The 23,329-nt window shown below is 45.8% G+C and overlaps 1 long non-coding RNA gene across 1 annotated transcript; it reads left to right on the top strand.

Moving 5' to 3' along the window:
* Positions 1-10,555: 10,555 nt before the first annotated feature.
* On the top strand, positions 10,556-22,371 carry LOC136020923 (uncharacterized). The gene is made up of 2 exons (XR_010615576.1): positions 10,556-11,068; positions 20,726-22,371. It is a non-coding gene; the product is annotated as an uncharacterized LOC136020923 (long non-coding RNA).
* The last annotated feature ends 958 nt before the right edge of the window (positions 22,372-23,329 follow it).

Here is a 23,329-nt window from a genome sequence, read left to right as displayed (position 1 = left end):
GGTAATATTAAATCAAGTGTTTGGAAGACTTGGTGAACTGATTCTTTCCTGCAGTCACTTATACTTTTCTCTAGTTCCCTGTTACTTTGTTCACACAAAAAACAAACCTTCCTCGAAGGCACTGTTAATTCCTCCCAATTTTTCTCTGCCTACCGGAATTGTTCAGTCGTGAAATCCTTCAAACATCCTCCTACCATTTGAATAGTGGTCCTTTCCTTGCCTTCCTACAGCAGCTTTACCATGGGACAACATTTGCCCACCTTAAACCATGTGTGATGTCCTACAGCAACCACATACAGGATACATTTGTCCCTTCCCTTCCAAATTCAAACATTTGCTCCCTGATCATCCAAATATTCATTTAAACAGTCTTTGATGTCATTTGGGGAAATGCATTTAAACATTTTAAATGTGGACTCAGTCCACTACAAGGGATACTCAGAAGATTGAGACAAACAGGGACCCTTTGCACTCTGTTAGCTAATGTCCTATTCCCTGCAGCAGTTACTAAAATCATTTAGTCACAAAGATACCATGGTGGATAAAGAACATTTTTAAATGTTTTGGGAAGACACTGCTTTACCTGTTTTATCTTAACAGATGACTTCTACAATCTAAATTCCAGCTTCACCAACAGAAAAAGCTCCTGTTCTCTAAGAGTGTTTAGAGTGAATTGTGTCTGAATTTGTCCCTGGTTTGGTCACAGGCACCTAACAGCTTTGAGCTCTCATTGCAAAATTCATTTGTCTTGTGGGATGTTTTTTTTTTCCAGGTACAGTTTTCAATAGGCATGAAGAAGCTTTCACACTCTCACAGAAATGGTCCCAGCTACAGACTGGTATATCTAACCAGTTCCTGTGTGTATAAACACCAACATTTCATTGCTATTTTCCTCCCATTGACATGAAAGGCATACATAAACATGCTCAAGAGCTAGCAGTGTTGACTGAAATATTTCTGAAGAGTCTTTTACACCTTAAGCACCCGCCACTTTCCTGTGGCTAAATGCACAGTGTGGGTGAGATACTAACCAAAGAAATTCTGTAAGTACAAACATTACTGCGGGGGCTTCTTAATTCATTTGTCCCTCTTTTGCCAACAAAGTCTTGCTTAACTAGTTCAGTATCTTTCATTAGAAGTGATGAGGAACGTTAGATTATAATTAAAGGTAGGTGCTCTGCTCAGTTAACCAGAGGTGCCTGCAAACTGGATGTGAAGTAAAAAGTGATGTTTTAAATATAACTGAACCACTAATCCTTGATGGGCTTGAACAATTGGCATACAGCTTGAGAGAAAATAATTTAACTAAATGCCAATATCAATTGTTTTGGAATTGTGAGAAGAGCAAATCACACAAGATTTAAGGTAAGGGGAAATTAATCTTGAAACAAAGTTTTAAATAAATGTTGTTTAAAATTAAGCTTCTTTGGTGCTAGTGAGCAATACAAAGATTAAATTTAACTTTGGAAGCATTCACTGAGGCTACAAGCTTAAAACAAAGTTATATTGGTTAACAGCTAAAAGCAATGGAAATGAGTTTTCAGTTCAGTTCTAGAATGCAATTCAGTAGCCATGCCAAGCAAAACTGTGAACACTTCTTTCTGCAGTTTTCTGTTTCATTTTGAAAAGACAGTTTATGGGATAGGCAAACCAAGATCACAGCCACATGTTCACCCCTCCAAAACCCCCAAATTTAAGCTGAAGCTTCACAAGCCTTTCAAGCTAAACTGTTTGATAATCAAATCATAATTTCATAATTCCATTTGTATCAATCAGCTCCTTTTAAATATACCAGCAGCATCTGCACATGTGTTTACAGGTGGGGGTTTGGAGTTAAAAGAAGTGGAAAGGCTATTTTCTGCGTTTAGCAGAGAAACAAACAGCTCTGCTAATGCTGCCCAAAGACTTCGCTCACACCTCAGCAAACACACAACTGTCTCCACGTTTAGCACATATTTTACAGATGCCATAAGAAAGAGAAAACCTTTCTAACTATGTATTTTCATATTAAATTCTGAACTCAGAAGTGAGATGTCCCTCTTGGATAAATCTCCCATAATACCCTGCTGATTCCTCCCGTTTGGTCAGGGCAAACAGAATCATATTAATTGGCAATTCTGCTAGGGATGAAGAGGTGGGGGTTTGCTTCAGTTACTTTTCCTGAATGTCAAACAGATTAGTGCACTAAAATGTCTGGGAGATAAATATGCTGCAGCTTTCAAACAAATGAAATGCCAAAATTGTTTGTTAAGCTAAATTCAGTGAATGAAGGAAATAACTGTCCTTTTTTTCATGCTCTCTGAACTGCAGGTCATACACTTTGTTTTAGGTTGGGGGTTTTTTAACTGCTTGGAAAAGACCCTATGAAATAGGTTTGGAAAGAAGAACTGAACCCCAGGCTTTGCTTCAGGTCCAGTTTTGTGGATTGTCTTAAAAAAAAAAAATTAAAAAAAAATAGCTAAAATAACCTGAAAGTTCTTGACACTAAAGCAAAGAGTCAGATCCTGAAACACTTTCTAGTGCAGGTTTTGTCGCTGTAGTGCACTCCTACAAAACTGCTCCAAATCTTTCACAGCACAGCTCTCTCCTCTCCCTGTCCTTTTGAAAGCACATTTTAATTGTTTGGTATAGCAAAATGACCTTTTAACTGGTGTTCCAAAATGAGTTTAAAGTACAAATCCACAGAATTCTGTGGAGGAGCACATCCTAAGTGTTTTAGGAAGGCATTTTATTTTGTATATATTTTGTTTCAAAATGTACATAAAAAAGCTTGTACGATGGTGAAAGGATGAACTCTCTGGAATTAGCTAATCCTGAAACATATTCTTTCTATTTAAAATTTGGTTTGTAACAAAGAAACCCGAGTTCTCTAAAACATCCTGGAAACCTTATTATTGCATATTCTGGACAACACAGAAAGAAGTGTTGCATGTTAGTGTGAATTAATACAAAATGTATGGGCAGTTTTTGCTGAATAAAAATCGTTGAATAAAATTGGGAAACATTTGAACTATGATTTAAATAAAATTTTGCATTAAACTCTCTATGAAGAAAAGCTCCTTAATTTGAATAGCAAGTCTTGGATTTAAAAAAATTATTAAAAATACTTTTTGTAGGTGTTTTTCCATGTACAGCTCCACTTAAATTATCTCATTCAAAGTCGTGCACTTTTGAACCAGTAAACTCATTCTTCAGTTAGTGTTACACTGATAAACTAATTTCAAACAAATGTAACTCAGTGCCAACACACAATTTCAACAAGAAGCAGAATTACAACAACAAATATCAAACAAACTATTTGACTGTTTGAGCCTGTGTGAAATCTGAGATAGGTGGATTTCTCAAACAATTATTATAGGAACTTTGGGCTGTTTGTTGCTTTGGAGCTTTTTTTTTCTGTTGGATGCAGTGACGTTACCTTTTACTGATGGAACATTTGCAAGTTGTGTTTTGTTGTTAAATTTGAGGTTTAAAGGAATCTTCGAGGCACAGCTATGAATTTGCTTTTAAATGATGACTAAGAATGACTTGCTTTCTAAGGAGAGAACACAGCTATTCACTTTTATACCCATGCCAAACCTCTGCAGTATTTCTCTGAGCTAACCTTTATCCCCTTTCTGGACTTGTATTGGTCTCTGCTAGAAAGCAAGTCAGCTGTAATTACTTACAGGTGAGTTATTCCATACTAATGAAATAGCTCTATGAAAACTATGTTATTGAATTGAAATGTAGATGGCAGAAACACATTGATTTATTTTGCATGGATTTTTAAACGCTTAACAATCACTGCCTCTCCCCTCAGTGCTAAAGAAATTAAGATCCAGCAGGGAGAGAAGTGAACATGAAGTTCACTTGTAAGTTAGACTGGTATCAGTTTTGCACGGTTTGGGGACAGAACGAAAACTAAACTTGGTTTAAGAGTTTCCTAACAAACTGTCTCGTTTTGTGCTTTCCCCATGCCCGGCGCTGGCCGCAGCAGGCGCAGCCCCTGCACTCTCACCTTCCTCCTGACACTGACTGAAAGATGAATTTGTTTACTCTGTTGTGCTTTTTTTAAAAGTGTGGGTAACTCCACCCATAACTCTGCAACTTCCCACTCACCCGGTCCTGTTTAACCTCTTAAGCACTGCTCCTGCCCCTCCAGCCTCCCTGCCACTGGAGCAGGCTTTTTCAAGCCAGATCCATTTTTATTGACCAGAACCAGCCTGAAACATCCAGCTCCCAACTGCAGTGCCCTCCGAAAGTGCCCCCAGCAGCTGTGAAAATAGGGTCTCGTTCTACACCAGCCCGAAGGTGTCTTGCCTGGGGTTGGCAAGAGGAGCCAACTGCCCCTTGAGTGCATCTGCAGGGACAGGACTGCTCTTATGGGGCTCTTTTTTCTCCCTCTCTCTCCCCATGTATTATATAGATATATAATTATTATTTTTTGGGGGGGAAGGACAGGATTTTGTTTTGTTTTTACAGCAGCCATCCAGAGCCCTGGGTATTGATTTTCGGACACATGAAAGGGATTTTTTACAGGCCTTCCCTGTGGAAGGGAGCAGTAGTAAAAGGTGATACCACCCACTCCGAAGGAATGCTGTGCATGCAATTAGGAGCAAGCTCCCAGCCAGGGGGTTAGAATTCAAAGCAAGGCAAAAGCTCCCCACCTCCCACAAACAACAAATCCATTAAAACTACCAAAGCCATCAATACTAATCAATGCATCCAGGGGCCATTAACTATTTCGGTGCTCGGACTGGGTTTTTTTTTTCCTTCCTCCTCTCCTCCCTGCCCCGCTTCGCAGCCGCGGGGGCTGCATCCCTCTGGTGAAATATTCCCAATTTCGGGTCTGCTGGCGTTCTGTTTTACCGCTTTTCCCCATGCCCGTAGCCGGCCGGGCACTCCAACCAGCCTCATTAAATACCATTAAGTGCAACTGACTTCAAAGGGCTGGCCAGGAGCGGCCGGAGCGCCGCGATCGGCGATGGGAAGCGTCCCCGGGGCAGCCCTGGCCGCGTCCTCCCGCCGGTCCCGGGGCAGACCGGTCCGGCCCGGCTCGGCTCGGCGCGGCGCAGGAGGAGGCAGGGCGGAGGGGTAGCAGCGAAGTGGTTAATCAATACCAGGGCTGCAGGCAGGGGAGGGGCGGGGTGGAAGGGGGATAAAAAATGCAGAAAGGAAGGAAATGGAGGGAGTGAGAATTAGACTCACTATAAAACCTCCTCATTCTGATTTACAAAAGAGGGAGGGGGGGAGAGATGGGGGACGAATGGGGGGGGGGGGAAGATGAAAATGTGAGCCAAGAAGCACAATGCCCCTCTTTCCTGGAGCGAGAACGTTCACGGGTTTGGGCTAGGGATGGTTTTACTACGACTCCGCAGCCGCGGCGGGATCCGAGGGAAAAATCACATCAATGTAAAACCTAAGGAATTAAACTGATTTTTGCATTAGCTGTGTCTCTCCCCTTCCTCCCCCCTCCTTTTTTTTTCTCTTCCCTCCCATCCAATCCCTCATTCATAACTCCATTTAGTGAGTGTTTTTCTCATTGACGCTCCCTCCGCTCGGATCCTGTCAAGCCGAGCACAGGAGCCGCGGGCAGAGCTCAGCTCAGGCTAGTGCAGCTCCTTGGGCTGGCTGCACTTCGGTTCCGTTCAGTCACTTTTGAAGCTATCGATTTGGATGTGTTTATGGAAACATGGAAGGTATTTTTGGCCATCTGCTAGCTAGGAAATTATTAAGATTATTGCTCTTTTAGGAAAGAAACAAGGAGGTTTCTCTGCCTTTCTTATTTTCAAGTCTGCAGATAGGATAACGTCCTGAAGAAAATAACGTTGCTTTATCACACTAAAACGATTGTTCTGTTAAATAAAGATGTGGCTGATGGGGGGTGGCTTTGGTGCATTTTAAACTTTTAAAAATCGTTTCTGACAGTTTTTCAATTGCTAAAACTTTCCTGAGGATGCCTTTTTGTTGTGAATAGTGCTTTTATTTCCATTACATTTTTATTATTATTTAAAAAGTCCTTCAACAAGCTGCATTTGTTGAAAAGCTGTAAGAATCTGGGAGAAAAATAAAGAGTAATTTGAATTTCAGTGATATGCAGCCACAAACATGTGGCTAGAGATAGACATACACTGAGTAATTTGAAACTGGTTTATTCTCATGTGTCTGAATCAAAGCCCATTCAAAGAAAACTTTTTTGTGAACTACTTTGGTTAAAACATGGGGCTGGTGAGATCTCACCCACTTTAGGGACAAGTTTTGGAATGATTCAAATCAGTGTTTAAATAAAGGATCCACTTCACTTTGCAACTACGCGTGTTAAAAAAAGAGAAGCCAAGGTAGCTGTGCTAAATGAGAAGAGAATGAAGGTTTTAGATGAGCTCAGACGTGACTCTGATTTCCAGCCTCTCTGAAGGAGCTGTGGTGATTTTTCTTTTTGAAGTTGATGCAAACCAAAAGTCCACTCTCTTTAAGTTTAAACATTACTAGTCAATGCTGCCCTGTGGACATTTTATGGATCTATTTGTTCCTGTCTCCCATGGAGTTTTATCAATTCATTTTGAATCCAGCTGTACAGTTTTGTCCACAAGAGCAAGTGTTTGCGGCTACGGAGCTGGAAATAAAAGACAAAACACAAAAAAATCAAATCTAGCTTTCCTAAATGTAGCAACCTTCCACGAGGATGGATTTTCAAGTTAATTTATAACAGCCTCTGTAAATATCTTTGGAAACTTCTGTGAATTTTTTCTTGCCCTCCTCTCTTCTCTTTGTTTCTGTCTGTCACCCACATTCACAAAGCATATGTATGTTCAAGACCTAATTAAGGAGGTTTTATATGAGTTTGTACATGTGTTTTCACACAGACAGTAACGGTGAAGTGTGTTACTGGGCTGTTGGTGTGGGACCACGTTAACCTTGCAGATGGGAAGAGTCTTATGAAAGAAATGGTAATTAATAGCATTAAGAAGCTGATTAAAATAAAAACCGCGTTATTGCAGCAGGGGTCTCATTAGGGAACAGTCATGCCTGTCTGCCACAGATTTAAGAACTTTCAGCCACAAGGCCTTGAACTGAGGCAGCTCCAGTTTAAGCAAACGCAGCGGAGACTCCACCCCCCGTGACATCAGATTGAGTTACACTGCAAAAACACCCCAAGATCTGGAGAGGAAAAAAAAAAAGCAACTTTTCTCCCTCCCCTCCTTGATGTTTAAAAATGATAAAAACGCCATTCTTCTCCAGCGCTGGGCGTCTGCAAGGAGCCCTTCCTTAAAGCAAACTAACAGCAGAACAAATGTCTTGTCTTAGATTTCCTTTCCAAAGGGAGGGAAGAGCACACCACCAAAACCAAAAATAAAACCCCAAAGAATTCCCCGACGCCCCCCAGCCCTGAAACACCAAAATCAAATCAATCACTCCAGCATTACAGCAGAGCAGTCCTCCTCTCTCAGGGCAGGCAGGAGCCCTATGGAAGGACAGGGCTGGGGTACACAGCAACAGATCGGGGCTTGGGACCCAGGGGTGGTGATGGGGACCTTTCCTTGACTTTATTTGCAGTTTGGCCAAAATTAAGCTTACAAACCCGTTCGGGGCTTGCTGTAAAAGTTACACATTTTTCACGTAAACATCCAAGGCAATTGCCTTTCTCTAGGATGTGTCATTTCCTGTGTAGCTATAATAATATATTAAGTAAAGGGATAGCCACGAATTTACATATTTACATATGTATAGACGCTGTGCCTAGGAAAGCTGGCAGGATGTTGTGTATATACCGCAGCAGAAAGCATTTTGTTAAAAAGTTTGGGAAATGACCACGCTGAAATAAGAAACATACTTCAAATATTATTGGCATTCAAGACAAGGCAGGCAAGGAAAGATTTACAGGCGAGTCAGTGTGGAACAGGAAAGCTGCTGTGTTTAAAGATTCGGGGAGGTGGATGTCATGCTCAGGACACAGGTCACCACAAAGAGCTACAAAACCAACTTGGTTCTTACCTGCTCCCCAGGGGCTTTATTTTACTCTGAATCGTTCAATGCTAAACATTTAGCAGGGCAGTCCTGGGAGACTCTCTGGCGACTGATAGCCAGCTGAAGGAATGAACTGCGGGGATATAGGGGCTCACCTTTGCTCCAGGAAGGACATCTTCCCTTTTGCTGCAAGATATCTAGTTTTTTTTCCTCCCCAGCAGTAAAGTGCCAAACCCACAAAGGAAGCGATATAATTAGTGCTGGTACCTACTACAAACTCGGAGCTCTGAAGGAAGACCAGTGCAGCTTTTCAAATGGCTACCATTTTGAAACCAGAAAAACATTTTCTAACAGACAGAAGAATCCCTCTTGAATCCCCCCTGGCCCTTTTGAATTCACGCCCTGCCTTACATCAAACGCTTTTTTGCTGATTAACTGCACAATCAGGTCCCTGCAGATCAGGGGAAGAATGGAGAAGAGAAAAGCAACCTCTTTTCCAGAGAACAATACCATTATTTCAGCTCCATTGGACAGGAATGTGTGATTTCACAGCCCACTGCCCTTCTCTCCCATCTCCAAAAACACTGCCAGAGATCCACTGCTCCAGGTCCCCACCCATTAGTACCCAGACCCAGCATTTACAACTTGGGTTCAATATTTGTGCCTGGGGGGCTATGCCCATGCACGCAGACATATATGGAGAAAAATATCCAAATCAGAACCAACTCCCAAAACCAAGAATAGATACAAAGGAAGTTTGGTTTATTTTTAAAAATAGCTAATATCCTTTTTCTTGTATAATATAAAATACTAGTTCACACACACACAAGTTGTATTTTGGGGGTAAATTTGGTATGAAGGTAGTTAACAAATGAAAAGGTACTTTAAAATTAAAACCATTCAACAGATGAGGGGAAAAGTATAGTCTTTTCCGAAGACAGATTGTTAATAAAATACCAGTAAATCTATTTAAGAAACAATTTGCGAAGCCTTCTTGCCACAGCAGTGTGCTGCTGTCTTACAGTTCACCCAGTGCCTTTGCCCTTAAGTTTGTCTCATTGGAGTATGAAAATATTTTCATTTTGCAAACATCTGTTGAAATCAGTTGTTGAAGATCTGATTCCACAGGAGGAACCGTGTCCTTTAAAGGGGAAGCAACCGCCCAATGGTGAGTTTGTTAATTAATGATACAGCAGAAATCTTTTCAGGAAAGAAACTCACCAAGACGTTCCCCTCTGAGAGACTGTCTCTTAATGACTCTCCCAGTCTTTGTTCATTACTTTATCAACGATTCCTGTATTTTATAATTTGCAGGGCAACAGGAATACTACGGAGCTTCCTTCCCTAAGCCTTCAACTTTGATATCGCCTGATTTCAACCCAACCGCGCAAACCAAAGGGAAAGCTCTCGTTGTCACAAAGTGCACTGAAGTGACCTGGTGTGTTTTAGGCGCTCTCAGTTCAGACCCTGCCTGCTTTGACGGGGAGCGCGGCTGCGGGAGGAGCGGGCGGGGAACGTGGCGGTCCCGCAGCTGCCCGCTGGGTCGGGGGGAGCGGAGCCGCTTCTACCGTGGGCACGGACACCACCACCACCCCCCCCCCCCACACAACCTCCAGCCAACCCTCTCCACCTCCAGCAATAATTACGCTCCTAAATGTGACAACCGTAGCTGTTTGTTTTGCCCGGGCAGAGCTCGCTTTTCGACTTGCGGGAAAGAGGGTGAGCTCTGAAACCGAAATAGACACAAAATAGCTGCAACCTCTCGGGCAGAGCGGCCCCCCCACCCCGACCGCACCGACCCGGGCCGGGCCCGCTGGGGATAAGGTTTGTTCCCCCAACACCAGCGCTGCCGAACAAAAGGGAGAAAGAGAGAGAAAATACTATTTGCTCAGGTCCCCCCTCTGTTCGCCTTTGATTTATCTGTTTACAAGCGGGACCCCCTCAGTTGAAACAAAAAATCAATGAAAATGTAGTTGGAGAAAAGGCGGGCAAAGTCCTGAGAAAAAAAAAAAAAGAAATTTGTGAATGGAAGAATGTGTTTGTGCATTCATTGTTAAAATAAAGAGCGAGCCGTGACGTGCGCGCCCGCCAGCCAGTGGGCGCGGGGATAATATTTTTAAATATCCTCCCCGGGAGCCAATGGCGGAGGAGGTGGCAAAGACTAGCGCAGGGGCGAGCCAATGGCGGGGGTGGTATGCTAATGAGGAGTTGGTCAGGCAGGAGCTGAATGTCAACTAGTCAAAGATGGAGGCTGGAGCGGGGCGGCCATGAGGTTGGTACCGGAGGATTTGCCCACGCTGGGATCGATCAGGGACACACGCCGAGGCGCGCCCGGGGCGGCGGCGGCCGGCGGCGCGGGGCGGCGGGAGGTGGGGTCCGAGGGGTGCGGAGCCGCGGCCGCCCTCACCGCCTCTTTTGCGCTTCTTTTGGCAACTTTCCCCCCCGCGGCGCGGGGATCCGTCCCTCCCGCCGCCAGGTACCGTGCAGCGAGCGGGGCCCCCCGGTCCTGCCGCCGCCCGCGGGCCGCATCCGCCTGCCTGGGCGGAAATGGCGGGAGCTGCGGGCCCCCCGGGCGGAGGGGGCGTGGGGTGACGGCGGGGCGCGCCGCGGAGCTGACAATGGCCCGCGGGGCCAGCGGCGGCTGGGCGGGCGGCCGAGGGGCGATCCCCCCCCGGGCAGTGAGGGCGCGGGGGGGGGAGCCCGGCGAAGAGAGCGGTGCGAGGCGAGGAGCGGGGTCCGCTCGCTCCCGTCCCGTGCGGGGGCTGCCCGGTGGGGCCGCGCCGCTTCCCGGCGAGGGCTGCTTGCGGCGCGGGCGTTGCGGGAGCCTCTGGCTCCCCCGCGGTAAGCGGAGCGGTTTCCCGAGCGAAGTTCTCGCTGGTCGGTTTGCTCTCTGGCGTGCGATCGATACGAGGTGTTGAAACGAGCCGGCGGCCGGAGCCGCCTCGGGCGGCAGCGGGGCTGGGAATAAAACTTGGGAGCGTTAGAAGCGGCGAACAGCGGTGTGTGCCAGCGGAAATAGAGCTGGAGAGGGGCTGGGGGGTGTGCGCCGTCCGTGCGGCTGGCCGGAGGAGCACTGGAGAGACGGCTGCTGGCGGGCTTGGCTGCACATCTCTAGATAGTGGTGAGCTAATTTATTTTTAACCCTACTCTCTCAAACCTTTCACCTTTGCAAACTCTTCTAAGGAATGGATTGTGGCCCCATCCTCCGGGCCGGGCCGAGCCCGCGCCCCCAGCCCCGCCGGGCTGCGCTTCCCGGGTGGGTTTGCTTGTGCCCGGAGCCGCAGAGCTCCGCCGGGGAAACACGGTTCCCGGTTCGAAACGTAGGAAAGCTCCTGTCTCTCTAGACAACATGTTTTGCTAAAAGATCCTGTTAGAGAACACCCCTCTTTTTTGCTTAAAGCCCCGAAGAGTGAGGCAGTAAGTCACATGCTATCTCCAGCCAGTATTTATATTGGCTTAATATTTAAATCTCGTAAAACTAATGCTTTGCTTAAATAGCGTAGAGTTTTTGCAATAAACCAGGGTGCGCAGCCCAAAGTGTTTCTTTGGCATTCTTGCACTTTGCCCCAATTCCGCTCCGTTTCCCTCCAGTGTGTGGTCTTCGAGTTGTGTAAGGAAAGGCTGTACCCTGAACACAGACCTGGGGCTCGAGAACCCAAAAACTTCCTAAAGTTTACAGCACATTCTTTCTTCTAGTTGTTTTCTCTTTCTTTCCCCTCCTTTATTTCTTTCTATATTTCCCCTTTTTCTTTTTTTCTTTTTAACATTTCCAAACTAGCCCAGGATTCTCTATTAGAGCTAAATTATTGGAGAAAAAAAAGGAGGAAAAATTCAAATTAAAGCAAAAAGAAAGAATGATCTAGTTCAAGATTCTAACTGGGACTGGACAATTCCAAATCAAATGGCTTTGTTAATATTGCTCTGAAAATCTGACAACTAGAATTCATTTAGTGCATTTTCTAACTTAGCACCCCCCCCCCGTCCCCCTGAATCAGTTTAATTCATTTTAGCATTTGCTCAGATTCTTACTTGTCTATACAGTTTATGGAAAGTTGCTTTCAAGTTTGGATTTCTTTGCATCGAATTTCTTTGCATTGTTTGAAGTTTGAAATAAAAGTATTTTATGATTTCTCAAGCGATTCTTATTTAACAAATAGTTACATTTTCCAGCTTTAAGTTTGAAATTGTTTAGAGAAATAAATGGTAAACAGTTGGCAGCCTAAAGACTAACAAATTGACTTTTAAATGTTACTTATTGCTAAAATTATTTGGAATGTCTGATTTGTAATGATTAACGGATGTTTTCTCCTTACTACCCATATATCCTTTCTGAAAAAGGAAAAATTACAACAGTAATGTTTTTATGGTGCAAGTAGATGATTTTTAAAGGTCTCTCACTCGTGGGTGGCAGTTGGTTTGGAAGCTTGTTTAGATGCTTGTGTAAAAGAGCAAGACTTCCCTAGCAATTAAAACCAAATAATTTAAGCTCCTAGCAAGCATGTGTATAATAAACAGCAAATATTGTAGCAGACAATTCAGATGAAAGCAATGGCAAGGATATGAACATCTCCTCCATTGTGTCTTTAAGATCACGTTTAATTCAATTCATTACACCTACTTTTGTACCCTACTGGGGTGCTGAACTGCCAGGGGAACCACCCCAATTCCGGTCTTTGCTTTCATGTGCTCTAATGCAATACATTCATCATTGAGAAAGAAAGAAAAAAAAAAAGTCCCTAAAATAAGCTTATCTAAATTCTTGTTGAAGTTAATTGGAGATGAAGTTGTGAAATACTGAAATCTAATTTTAAAGAATGACATTGAAACCATGTGGTTGTTGAAGAAACTCCTTTTTTTTGACTGTAACAAATCTGTTTTAGAGTAAATCATGCATAGAAGGCCATCACTTGGAGAAGTTTCTAACTGATCTATCATTTATTTTGGAAAGTCTCTGAAGTATGCTGTTGTCCAGAGCCCTTTTTCTGTTGTACTACTGGCAATTATGATGAGCAGTGCAATATTAAAAGGGCATTGGCTGGCAGAAACATGACCCCCTTTAGCAGCCCACCCTCTTCAGAGTGGGCAAACAACCCTAAAATAGATGCCTCCTCCAGTGTATTTATGCACGTGTGTGAAATAAGGTTTTATACATGTGGGAGTGGTTTTAAATAAGGAGAGAGATTCTGGGTGCTGCATTTTTAGATGTCTTTCTATCGACATGGGCTGGAATGATTTAAACACATCCTATTTAAAACATAAGCTCCAAACATTTCTGGGAGCTTTCAAGGCATCACATTACCTGCTTTGTTTACTTGTAATTAATTATTAACTTCTACATACTTCCAACAATATCTACATTGAAATTTTATAAGGATTCCTTTATAGTTTTTGCCCTGATAGAAACTTTCCCCTATATGTTTAAGGTCCCTGTGTCTATAGGGATTTAATGTTGTTGATTTGTTTCTGTAGTGTTTCTACGCTGAGTTTTGGGTGGTGGCACACACAGATATATGTGAGATGGAAGCACAGGCGCTAGGTATTTTTGTACACAAGTCTCATCATTTCTGTAACATTTTCCATAGTAAATCAAAGTACTGTGTATTTATACCATTCTATATATACACACACATCAGCCTTTTGCATCTGTACTGGTCAACCACCATAAAACACACAACACAAATAAGAAAACTTCTGAAGACACAGGAAAGGGCTGCCACTTTCAGTGATTTGTTTGAACGGTGTAGTTCAGATTCATTGACTGGCCAATCTGGACTTTATGGAAACACATACATTTGGGGATGCTGAATTATGGCCCTTGTTCCTTTCTTCTCCATTACTGTAGCAAAATATTTGATTGTATAAAACCTTTATAACGTACCGTGCCTCGATATACTGGGCATGTAGCAAAAGACTGGAATGGTTTGTTTAACAAGCCATACTAACAGTGGTCTTTCTCTACCTCTCTCTCTTCCCATCCCCCCCGTCTTTTTTTTTTTAACTAACTTTTTGTTGTTAGTTTCCTTTTTTCCCCTTTTTTCTTCCTTTTTTTTTTTTTTTTTTTTTTACCTTGTCTAATTACAATTGCAAATAAACTTTGTCATGCAGAGTTTTATTGGGGCTAAACATAAAAACGTTATTGTGGTTAACACTGTAATGTAACAGTCCCTTACAAAAGGATGCAGGGACAGCTGTGCAGAACGTGACAGTGGCTGCTGGTATCGCTGGCTCTGACAATGTTGCACTACTGTCTGCACAAATAAAGCAGTGCAATAATATTGTCAAAGCATTTGGTTCCAGTCCTAATACATCCTTTATGATCAGTTACTGTTGCACATCCAGTCCCTGACATTATGGGATTCTGTAGTTATTTAATACATTTTAGCAGGGAACCAGCCCCCTCCTCTGATTTCTTCCCTTCATCACAAAGGCTCCAGCGAGCATTAAAATATCAAAATAATGTAGAAAATGCCTAAAAAACCCAAAACAAAACCCAAATCCCTACCCATGTGTGTGTTTGTTTGTTTGTTTTGTGTTTAGGTTGCATGGTCTGTGTGGAAATTCCTTGGGTTTTGTTCCCCGGGTTGACTGTTTCAGTGTGCAAAATGGATTGCCCTTTCTGCCACTAGCCTGGGTCTGTGTGTCCAAGTTGTAAAATAAAAAGCTGGCCTATTCACATTTTAAAGCCCTCTTGTCCTCCTTTAGAGCAATCTCCACCTTTAAAAATACCCTGTCTGGGTCTGAATATTTTCTTGCTTCTGTTTTAAAAATTAGAGGTTTATGAACCTGAAGATGTTATTGTTGTGTATAGAATTCAGTGACTTTAAGATATACACGTGCATTCACAGGCAATTTAATTTTTGCTTCCTATGATGTATTTTTCAAGTTCCATCGTATTTCACTTTTGGGGGAATTACTGTTAAGATTAAAGCAATATTGATACCTTCATTTTCATTAAAAAAAAAAACCCCAAACAACTAGAAGGCACCTAAATAATAATCAATAGGCTTTGAAAGACAATCTTTCCCTGCACTTCCCAATAGCAACGCAGAGAGAGTCTGAGAGACACAGGGATGATGTAGGCCTAGGAACAGCAGTATTGCATTTGGAATTGATCTTTAAATAACAATATGTTGGTGACTGTCACTCGTGGTGCAGTTGGAGGCAGATGTGGTATTTTCGCCTGCAGCTGCTAAGAAAGGGGTTTGGAGGGCTGGGGGATGGGACCTTCCTCCCTTTTTTTATCCTGAAGCCTTGAGCTGTTACCTTGGGAGCAAAGGGTGGGGGTGGGGAGAGCCGTCATATTGGAAATCAAATCTAGGTAAAGGAGTGTTTCCAGCTTGTACCACACATTCCAAGCCAGGCCGGGGTGTGCTAGTGAGCGAGCCATGGGGAGGCAGAAAATGGAGGACCACATCCTGGGGTGGGGGTCATGTCCTATTTTGGAGGGATGAGGGGAAGCTGAATCCTCAGTAGCACACTTCAGTTCTTCAATGAACAAGGGAGCAAACAAAAGACACCTTCTCAGTCCCTCTGTTTCTGGTGAGGAGCTGAAGCCTGTCTCCCTTTCATGCCCAGAGGAGAAGTCTAAGATCTCTGCACCCGAACCAGAGGCACTGTACTGGTGGCGGATACAGTTCGGCTTCCAGGCCTCAGTGGCGGTAACCTGAGCCGCCATGGCTGCCTTCTCCAGAGCTTTTCTTTTCATCCATCTCTGCATTGTAGCACGGTTGCCATTTTTGAGTGTGTTAAGGAATGAGGAGGCCTGTTTAGCTTTGGCACTTCCCCTCCTCCTCCTAATTTCTGACTAATTAAAAAGTAGGAGAGAGTGAAACCTCTTAAGGGCTGTGGGGGGGGGTGTGTGTGTCCTCCCCCCACCATCAATAAGAGTGCAAGAGTGACCAGAGTGGAAGCATGAGGGGCCCTTCGCTGCCCCTGACCAAGGAGGATGGGAAGGAGGGTGGACCAGTGAGAAGCTGGAAGCCACCCTGGAGCAGGGCAGTGCTTTGTTCTCTGTGTGTGCTTGTGGAGCCCATCAGCGAGTGGAAATAAGTGCTAGTGAAAGCCTTGGTGGGGCTGATGCGGGGCTGTAAGATGGCCTCTCAGACGTGTGAGCCTGCCTTGTTTGGAGGTGGAGAAATCACAGAGGGAATAGATGCGTGCTTGTTTCCCTATATAAAGTTACGTCTTTAAAAATAATATGGTCGCCACACGTAAAAACCTTCCCTGGGCGTGGGGGGTATTTGAGGCTTCTTGTGATATAGAGAAAGGCCTGTGCGGTGACAAGACCGTGTCCCATTCACAGAGGGTGAGGAGACATCTTCTGTGGCCTTCTGCCTCCGCCTGGGCAATAGAGCCCATGGAGGGCCTTTCCCTGACCACCAGTTCTCCTGCAGACAGGCTCCAGGGATGGGGGGGGCGAGGAAGGGGTTCCCTGCAGATTTGGGCCTGGAATGGAGGTTCCACATTCCAAACCCTCCCTTCCCCACTCTCTCTTTTTTCTTTTTTTTTTTTTTTATTAACCCTGCCTGGTTGAGGAATGTAACAGTAAAAAAAAAAAAAAAAGCACTGGAGGAAAGCAAAAAAAAAAAAAAAAAAAGAGAGGGGGGGATTCGGAAGCAAAGGCCCCTTCAGGAGTCTGTATTTGTGCAAGGGAAACCATTTGCATGTGTGTGGAGATGCCAGAGTTTGTCTCCAGTTGGGTCGGAGGGGGAGGGCGCGGGAGGAATGCGGGGAATCAGGTCGGGCTGCGGGGGGAAGGGCTCCGGCAGAGCCTCCATCCTGTTGTTGCATAAACTTGTTAAAAGAACCCCTCCTCTGTGGAGGCAGCACACATAGGGTATTAGTGTGGTGGAGGAGGCCAGACCTGCGCCCTGGCTACACAACCAATTGGAGCGGAAAGTGAAATCAGATGGTTTAAGTTTTCAGAGGGATTTTTTTTTTCAGGGGGACGTTTTGAGTCATTGCATTGAGCGCTAGAGCTGTGTTAAGGTCGCTCCTGCTCTCGCTGCTCTTGGGTGGTTTGGGGAAGGGAGGCGGCCGGGGAGGGGGGACACAGGAGGTGCTGCTTCCCCTTGTGTGGTGCCTGGGCTGGGCTGTAAAGATTTGGGCTTGAGGCCCCCTGAGAACTCAGAGCCCTGCCCTGAAGGCGAAGGATGGGCAGTGTATGGGCAGCAGTGCTGTGCAGTGAGGGGAGTCTGTCCCCCACCGTGGGGAAGAGTTATCTGGAGACCCTAAGACCAGCCCCTTATGCGTGCTTTCCCCAGCCAAGGCAACCACAAGACCTTCCACTTGCCCTGCGGTACACTGCAGGGCCAGAAGCGGATCGGCACTTCCAAGGTGATAGGGTTTAGCTCTATTTTGCTCCTACATTTAGTACTATAAGTCTTTCTTTTTTTCCTTTTTTTTTTTTTTTTCCATCAGACAGCAGAGCACTGGTAAACACCATGCAGAAAAGCCGTATTGTGGGGTTACAAAGTCTAGGCTGTTTAAGGAGCTCTGTCATTCCTTTTAATGGAGCTCACTGACGCAGATCTGGCTTCTGCCAGCCGAGGAAATATTGCTGCTGAGAAAAGGGTTATTGAAACCCACAAACTAAATATTATAAGCAAGAATCAAATGGCAGGACATTCTGGAGTGTAATCCCTCCTGATTTCAGGAGAAGGGGAACGTATTGGTAAGTGGCCGTGGGTGACAGAATCCCCAAGCTCGGTGAATGAAACGCTCTTGGGAAGGTGGCATTTTCAGAGAGGATTATCAACCCTTACTCTCTGGAGTCTCTCACACCTGGACAAGTTGACTCTTGCATGGAAGCAAGAATCCCCTTTTTCTCTGGATGGATTTGTACAAACTTGTTAGATAGACTTAAGGAGCCAGGACTGGAATGCTAAGAATTTTCTCTCTCTCTTAAAAAAAAAAAAAAAAAGAAAAAAAAGAGAGAGAGAGAATTAAAAAGGCAACACTTACCAGCTTTAAAACAATGATAAAATTATTAAATAGAAAACTCTAAATCAAATCTCAGCCTACAGCTGTTTCCAAAGTGTTTGCTCTGACCTTTGGTAATGGTGTCAATTCTGCTGCAGAAAACATATTGTAGACTATATAATGTATTTAATTGCAAGATGGCTTTTAAATGGTCTCCTTTCCTCAGGCTAGCAAAATGGCTGTGGCCAGGGAAGCAAGGCCGGGCTGCAGCTCTGATACCCTGTTATGTTTTGTGAGTTTGTGACTGAGAGAAAAATTTAAACAACCCGATTGCCCCAAGTGGCATCTTTAACCACAAGAGAAACAAACAAACAAACAGCAACAAAGGGAAGGGGAAATGGCTCCCTAAACTAAGCGGGGAAGACAGGGTCTGATCCCACAAGGAGCCTGAGGCCTCTGAACTCCAGCGAGTCAGCTCACTACTTTATTTATCCCAAAGCTTCATCGTAAGGACACTTCCAGTCTATTTGTCTGCTAACATCAGAAAAGTGTGGCTTAAACATACAGCAGTGACTCCACTACAGTAAAAGATTCCCCCCCGACACACAGCCAAAAAAAAAGCTTCCATTATTGAGCAACATATAAAGTGTTATTTCCATACTAGTCTGGGTGACATTTCCATTTAGTTTCTATAACAGTGATTAAAGGCGAGAGAGGTTTCTAAACATATCTAGAGATGCTGAGCCTCCTGGTGTATAAATAGCATGCATTTCATAATCTCGTGTTTAAACGTTTATTTTAAAATAACCCCCATATACATTCCAGAGGCTCCCTGCTATAGGGCACGACATGACCCAGGCTTTGCATATTGTTTGCAGACTGGGGGAATATTATTGGAGATTGAGTCAGTCCTGATTTTTCTTGTCTTGTTAGAAAAAAGGAATAGGGCAGGCTGGGGAGTCCTGTGCCAATACAAGTCCACTTGGAGATAAAGAAATTTTTGAGACACATCTAGGCTCTCAGCACAAATCCAGAAACATAAAGTAACGTAATTGCCTTTGCTTGGAACTTAAATTGTGGCTGACGTTTCTAATTACATCCCTTACCCCCTCCTGCCAGTTGTAGCTTCTGCAACTACTGAAATGCTTAAGTTGTGTAGAAATTGTTAAATGGTGCTACACACACACACACGCGCACACACTATTGGTGCATTAGTAATGTCACTTGATGTGCAGATTGTATGTTTCCACTGTAAACTTGCCAGTGGGTTTGTCTCTTGGGCCATTGGAGAAGTTAAATTGTGTGTATTAAGTCTTGTTTGAGATAACATCAAGGCTGAAGAGTGGAAAAGACATGGTAAACAATAAACAAAATAAGAGACTGGATGGGAATAGATGGAAAGGTAAGGCTGAGCCTAGTTGAGTCTTTTTTTTGTGTGTGTGTTCTCGGTCCAACTGGATGTCTAGGTTGCAGGGATTGTGGAGAAGTGGTGGCAGGATTAAACCTGAGGTTTTGCCAAGGTAACAAGAATACAGAAGTTTCATAAAACTCATTCTGAGCTGTTTACAGCAATCTCTGTGAACATGGCCTTTTAGTTAGCATGAGCAAAGGTTAATACAAATAAATAATGTGAAGAAAGATTCCTGTTTGCTTCCACAAGCATCACAAAGTATGGGGAGAAGGAAGGGTTGGGGCAGAATGGAGATTCTGTTTATCAGTCCATTACAAAAACCACACAATTCAATTGAGTTTCCCCTGTTCCCCGTTCTTTGGCATGTCCTTGGGTTTTGGCTGCTTTGGGCAAGTCAGGCAGCATCAAAGAGAATGCAGGGCTGCCTCACACCAGCATGCCAAATGCCAGGGATCTCCAATGGCAAAGACCAGATCAGTGTGCCGTGGATAAATTAGCCAGGACTCTATGAATTAGGGGATTGTCTCTCCACTACACTCCTATTTAATCCACTGGAAAGCAGGCTGAGGAAAGAGAAGCTTAAAGTGTCAAAATCATGACCTGGTGCGGGATGACCTGGGAATGAAGTTTCCTTCCTCCTCTGGACTCTCAAGCATTCTTACGTGACAAATGCACTGGGGCAGGTTAACTGGGAGCCAGGTTGCAGAGTAAGAGTCTAGTTGGCAGAGCAGCCCTGAAGCTGGAGGTGTCTTGCTTGGCCCCTCCCTGGGAATCATTTCTGTGGCTGTTGGTGTGTTCAACACTAAGACAGCCCTAGCTGAAGATTTCTGTCCCTAGGACAGAAAAGGTGCCTGGGGAGGGGGGGGGTAGAGAGGAGAAGAAAAAGCCAAACAAAACAAGCTAGGGCAAAACACGTGTGCGTCTCCAAACACTCTTTAATCTGTGTGCATTAATGTGAAGTCAGTGCTGGAAAGCCAGCCCTGGAGATCCTGTTTCGCTTTCTAATTTTTGGTGTGTACTTAATCCCGTGATTTCCAATGAAGGGAGGGATATTTTAAAACACTGGGCTCTCCAAGTAGGACAGCCCTGGAAAGGATGTTCTTTAAAGGTTTGATGCCTGTTAGTAAGAGGTTCAAAATACAGCTATCGGTTAATCAAATAAATAGCACTTCCCAGCCTCTAACAGGTAATTGAGGTTATTAATAAAGGAGAGAAATTCACAGAGAAGAAGAATGTGAGAACGGGGGATGGAGGTGTCAAAACCTGGATAAAATCCATACTGCAATTAAATATGCCCTGGGAGAAAGGGGTAGTGCCCATGCACAGATTCTGTGGGGTCAGAGGTTTACTCCAGTCCTGCATCCCCACCCTCCTGGGAGCACATGGTGCTGTGATCTGTAGGGCAGTGCACTGCTTTCTAACTTTTTATCCCTTCCCCATTTGCAGGCATGGAATGAAGCTCCCTCCAGTCACCTGCTGCAAGACACATTATCCAGCTTCCTAACCTTAAGGATGAGACCCTATCAATATTGCCTCTGCTTTTGTGATCAGGGTAGTAGTGCAATATTGCTTATAGGGTCTTTTCTTTTGAGGGTTACTCATCATGGACAGAAGAAAGCCACAGCAGGAAAAAAACAATCCTATGTGCCCATCGAGTTAAGGGAAAAGTTGTGAAATGCTGAGCACTGTTAGATAGGCAAGTAACTGCAGAGATGGTTTTTGTGACAAATAATCGTGCTATTGTGGTGACTCCGGTTGTGAGTAATGGGCATATTTTTGATGCTATCACACGGGATTCAGAATGGCCTCGTGTCTAAAATGCACAGGAATGATTGAAACCGGAGAAACCCATCACAGCTCCATTTTAAAATAGTATGAGTCCCAAGACATTTGAAGGGTGCCTGTTTTACATAATGATGTAAACACCCACCAAGGGATGGGAGGAGATACATAGCCACACTTGCTGTTTCTGTGCCTGATCCCAGCCCGAAAACCGGTGGTGATGCGAAGCAGAGCACAGCACAAAGAGACAGAGGCTTTAATCCCAGTAACCTCCTCGAAACAAAGCTCATGCCTGCGCTGGCGAGCAGGGCCCGCCAGATACAGAGCTGGGCTCAGCGGCCGGGCCGGGCGCTGCTCCTGGGTGCAGCGGGGTTGGGGACGGCCCCCGGCCCTTCCCGAGAGCTGCGCACCGAGGTACGTGGGAACGGAGCCGGGATAGGGGTGTTCAATCTCCTGTGCTTTGTGAGGGATCAGCTGGGGGTTGACAGCAGCCGGGATGGCCGAGTGGGTGGCCCTGCCTTCCATTTCAGGTGGTCCCCGCGGTCCCTTTCGGGACCTCAGGGGCCCAGGGAAAGGGTTGGTGGGAGGGGACTGGAGGCCGGATCAGGGCGCGGCGGAGCAGCCGCTGCCGCAGAGCTTTCTGAGCCGGTCCCCCGGAGGCGCGTCTCCCCGCGGCTCGCATCGCCTCGCCGGCCCGCGGGCGTGCAAGAAAGGGTCCGAAGCCCTACGGCGGGGCCGTGCCCGCTGCCTCCCCATTGAACGGCTGACCCTGCCGCTGCCCTCGGTTTAAATCCACCTCCCCGGCATCATTCCGGGGGGAGGCGTCCAGCTCGGGGACAAAGCCAGGATCGCCCCCCGGGCTCTCCGTCCGTGCACCCGGCCGGGCTGCAGGCCGAGGGGCGGCCGCGGCTGCTGGGCGAGCGCTGGGACGACCGGGCGGGCTGCCCCTCTTTCCCTGTTGCACTACTGTCACGGTCGCAGCGAGCAGTGCAATAATGAAAGGGCGTCAGTGCGCCGGGGAGCGGCGAGAGCCGGTGACAGCGTGCGGGGACGGGACGTCCCGACGCCCCCCCGAGAGCCACCTTAACCGAGGAAGTGGGGGGTTCGGTTGTGCAACTTTCTTTGTTTAAACACGCAGCTGCGGAGCGTGTGCGCGCAGGGGCAGGGCAAGGTGAGCGGCTCCGCGCACCGCCCTGGCCCGGGCCCGGGCCCGCGGCGACTCCCGTCCCGCCGGCCCCGGCGGAGCCCGGCCGTGACGCCCCTCCGCTGTACCCGGCCTGCGGCAAATAAATAAAGTGACTCCTACGTCCCCTGTCGCCGCCTTTTCTTCCTGGTGGGTTTTCTTGCAGGTCTCCAACCCCTCCCGCCTCCCCTGCAGCCACAAACCCCCTCGACGGGCTTTTGTCCGGCGATCCGGTGTGCTACGCGCCCGCTGGGATTGGTGGGGAGGGATTGGAAACGCTAATAGGAAAACGAGCTTCTTCCTTCACTATGGAGCCCAACAAAACCGGACTCTAGTCGTGCTCTGATGCTGTGTTCAGCGATGGAGCACGGGTAGGGAAGCGAGAGTGTGGGGTGGGAGGGTAAGGGTTTGCAATAATGGAGCTGAGAACAGCACTCTGCATCTGGGAACTGCTTGGAAAGCCAGGAAACAGCCCTTTGATTATTAGTGGCCATGGTGAAATGGATACCAGAGAGCTGGTGAGGGGTATTTCCTTTAGCAAAGGACCTTTCCACTCTGGCCTTTTGAACCTGTGCTTCTCCCTGGCACTGTTTCTGCTTCATCATGACTTTTTGCAGAGGAAGGTGAGTGCAGAAAGCAGGCAGGCTGTGGGTGAGGGGATGCAAGCTAATCCTGATGAAAAGGCTTTTACAGTCTATGCTTCATTTCCTATTTCTTTTGGATTCTGTCTTCTGTCCCTCACACACACAAGCAGATAAAAAAGCTGAATCCTTCCCTGCAGTCTTTCTCCCAGGGAAGTCAGCCCCCTCCCCAGCTTCACCTTCAGGCATCGCGCACACAAAATGGCTGCAGCAGCCTGTGGGTGGGCATGGAGAGCTCAGGAAGCTGCTTTTCTTTTTTCCCACCCTGCCTGCCCAGGAAGCCCTTCTGCTTTTATTTTCCGTGGCATTTTGCTCTTGCATAGCTCTGTGCAAATCCAAGGGGGTCTCCTCTGTGTAATCTATGCATGGAATGGGAGCTGGGGAGGGAAATGGCCAGTTTGCATGAGAAGGGGACCTGTCGGGCCCCAGTGTTTATTTTTTTGC

The sequence above is a fragment of the Lathamus discolor genome, chromosome 12 (assembly GCF_037157495.1).
Source record: "Lathamus discolor isolate bLatDis1 chromosome 12, bLatDis1.hap1, whole genome shotgun sequence".
In the NCBI taxonomy this organism is placed as follows: Eukaryota; Metazoa; Chordata; class Aves; order Psittaciformes; family Psittacidae; genus Lathamus; species Lathamus discolor.
This window is presented reverse-complemented; position numbering and strand designations above follow the sequence as displayed.